Here is a 3710-nt window from a genome sequence, read left to right as displayed (position 1 = left end):
CATAGTTAGGGTGAAGGATGAAGGAGAAAAAACACACTTAGATAAAAAGAGGAAGCAGAGCAATAACAAAGATTGCTGAAACAAATAAGGTACAAAAAATAAATAAATAAATAAAAAATCTGATCTTAAAAATTTAGATTTCTGTAATGATGTCAAATCAGAGACTGGTTTTACACTTTCTGTTCATTTCAGGCTGATGCGGAAAAGCAGTCTTTACTGATGACTGATATCTTTGTGAATCACGTTCAAAATCAAAAAAGAAGTAAATTAGTGAAATGGCAGGACCAGATTCAGAGTCCAGGGTACAAACCATTACATCATAGAACCACAGCAGATATTACCCCATTTGGGGAATTCACAGGGGTCAGCACAACATGAAGTGCAATGACTATGCTTCGCCCTGGATTAACTATCTTCATGACCATGGTACAGTATCTCCCCTTCCAGGCAAGTATCTACTCCAAATTCACTAGGTCCCAAACTGATTTTTGGGATGCACTAGAACAAGTTTGAGCCACAGAGGCCCCTCCCCCTAACCCACAGGACCCAAAGGCCCCCGCCAACAACATTCTGTTGTCGGACACCACAGGACACCCTCAGAAGACCCATGTTCATTCTGTAATGAGTCACAATTATTTTGGAGGCACTTGGACACAATAATAGGAAGGTGGTCATAATGTTATGCCTCATCTATGTATGTGTCTAAATGAGATCTACAGAAGGTATCAAAACGTAATTATACTGTGTGTGTCATTTATTGATTACACTCCAAAATTCCTTGGCATTATCCACCTCCTATTGAGCAAATCTGGTCTTTCAGAATTCAGCTCGACTTAAATTATTCAGTGTGGTTAATTGAGGGCAAGAAATGCTCAAAGTCTGCCTAAATGCAGAGACATCAAAGAATGCCCCCACCCCCTCTTCTTCCAAAAGATATAAAAGCTTTCATTTGTTTTCTTTAATTTGGCCTGCATCTTTGGGGGCTTTTCTTTCACATCTTGTGGGCAGACTCACGTGTTTGTACATAAACTGTATAGTAAATTGTGTGACCCAAATCCTTCACTTGTAAAATGCACAATGGGGTAGCTGAGATCTCTCTCTTTCACCTCTTTTCTCACAGAAGTGTTTTGCAGTGAGCTGCATGAGAAGTGAGGGAAGGCTGCCAGTCTTGTCAGGAATATGTTAGCTTGTAAGCTTGCGAAGGTGCATAGTGGAACAGCATATAAATTCACAAAGGCTGCTTTCTCTTTAAGGGCACTTAATATTCAGTTTCTGGCAAATGTGTTGTCGTGTTGTTTCTGGCTGAAGGGGCAAGGAGTGTCTTCCTGCTCTGCACTGAGCAGTAGCATAGGATAGACGCTATGTTAGCTTACCCACAGATTTCCTACCAGTGGTTGGTCGTCAGGGCCTGCAAGGCCTTCTCTGCTGGCCTAAAAAATATCTGAATAACACATTTAACCCCCCTGGTTGTGCTGCTTCCTTAAGTGTATTTTCACATAAAAGCTCTTATCCAATCACATCATGATTTGTTGCTAGGGTCAAAGAAATCTGCCTGGAGGCCTTCAGAATCAGTTCTGCACGCACTGCAGCATAAAATAAAGTAAGTCAGAATGTTGTTTCAACCAATAACATTTTTAGTTGAGGACACCAGGGCCTTCTAGCAGGTGTAGGTAATGTCAGTGTATTCTCACCCTTTGATTGGATAGTCAGAGGGTGAGCTAGCCAGAGCTAGCAAACTGCATCTGATGTGAGCTGGAGGAGCAAAAATGTAGTTGTGTTGATTCAATAGCTGTTTTGTCACTCGACAATGGCTGCAGGGGGAGATGAAATGGTTTTGGTTAAGAAATTACTGCCAAAGTCAGCTCCATCCATCATAAAACAGAGAGCGGATTAAATTAGATCAGTAACATAATTATTTATTAAAAGTACACGACCCCCACAGGGCCTTTCTAGATGCAGTTTGCATGTTCTCCCTGTGTCTGCATGGGTTTTCTCTGGGTACTTTGGTTTCCTCCCCTGCTTGTTAGCTTAACTGGAGATGCTAAACTGACCCTAGGTGAGTGTGAATGTGAATGGTCGTTTGCCTCTGTGTTAGCCCTACAATAGACTGATGATCTGACCAGGGTGTACCCTGCCTCTCACCCGATGACACATGAGATAGTCTCCAGCAAAGCCCCCCGTCCCTAGTGAGTATAAGCGGCAGTAGGAGATTAGATGAGATTGTCATTATCTTTTGATAAACTCACATAAAGGATTGAAAAATAGTTGCCACTTGTTTAAATAAAAAATAATAAAAGTCCAGATTTTTGTCCAATATCGAATTTCTCACCTGCCAGATGAAGACAGACACATCTGTTACCGCAGATGTTTGGCCTGGTATTTCATTTTTGAGTCACCAATCGCATTCCTCTGAACAAACGCTCTCCTGGGCAGATTGATCGGGTCATCAGACAGTTGTTTTCTTGGTATTCCATTTATTAGTTGAAAAAAACTAACCAAAAAAACAATGCCACATCCTGCTTTTGTCAAGCTAAACACATTTGTTAACTAGTTTACTGTATATGTGCAAACAGTTTTTAGGACATTTGTGAATTAGTCACCAAATGTGATTTCTATTTTGTTATCCATACATTTTAACCCAAACTAAACAACTATGTTTCCCTAGAACTAAATCAAAAGTAATCGCAAGAAGACACAAGAACTGAGCCACCTCCCCTTCAGCCTGTGATGTGGACCACTGAATACTTTCCATGAAGGATAGAAACAGCGACACAGTATATACAAAGCAGATGCAACGGAACAAAGTTTGTACAGACGTTCATGGTCCCCTGGTCCACAGATGATGATTTGTAATGTTGAAATCAGTTTAGCAGTAAAAACTAAACTGGCATTTAATACCTGCACCATGTCTTTAAACCCAAACCATTTTTTCAGCCTCTGCAGGGCTTGAGGAAAGGTACATGATATGACTTATTTTTCTAATCTTCTAATTTACACAACCAGACTGTTGTGTTTTCTTTTATAAGGCTCATATTAATTCCTCTGTCCTCATTTTGTAAAGTAACCTGTATCGATAAGCACTTTCTCTCTGCGATGGTTTCTTCTCTCTCAGTTATTCTGTTATGCTTTCTTTAGAAACATTTTCTCCCAGTGTAATCTCTGTGATTTTGAAGAATCACAGGGGAGGATATTTGACTCGGTAATTCACCACAAGGTGTCTCATTTGCCTGGCCATTGGCTGTGACACTCCTTTGTGTATTCATTACAGTCTGAAATGCAGACCTTCCTCATTCCCTGCCAGCGCTTGAACTCTGAAACTGGACTTCTGAAATACGGCACAAATTGCTGTATTTTAAAACAAGCCTCTGTGGGAGAGAGGTGTATTTTTTTCCTTCAAGTGTCTGCCTGTACATTTTTCGCTACGTGTGTATACATTATTCATAACATAAATTTGATGGTACGAGACTATTACAGACTGAACAGAAACTTAGCATTTGTGAATCAAAATTCCTGCCTCTGGCTGTGTCCTTAATCCATATTTACCATTAGCTATGAAAAATTAAAGGAATACATTGACATAAATATTTACCAAAATATTAACTTTTTAAAACATTTTCAGATTTAGTTGACTTCCTCTCTGTACTTAAAGGGCGAATACGTTAAAACAACCAAAGAATTGCCAAGGGACAAAACAGCAAAGCAAAAGATTT

General features: G+C 39.9%; 1 pseudogene; it reads right to left on the bottom strand.

Annotated features, from left to right (window-relative positions):
* Positions 1-274: 274 nt before the first annotated feature.
* On the bottom strand, positions 275-455 carry LOC124997174 (annotated as a pseudogene).
* Between the last annotated feature and the right edge of the window lie 3255 nt (positions 456-3710).

The sequence above is a fragment of the Mugil cephalus genome, chromosome 19 (genome assembly GCF_022458985.1).
Source record: "Mugil cephalus isolate CIBA_MC_2020 chromosome 19, CIBA_Mcephalus_1.1, whole genome shotgun sequence".
Taxonomy (NCBI): Eukaryota; Metazoa; Chordata; class Actinopteri; order Mugiliformes; family Mugilidae; genus Mugil; species Mugil cephalus.
Note: the sequence above shows the minus strand (reverse complement) of the source record. Positions and strands in the feature narration are given on the sequence as shown.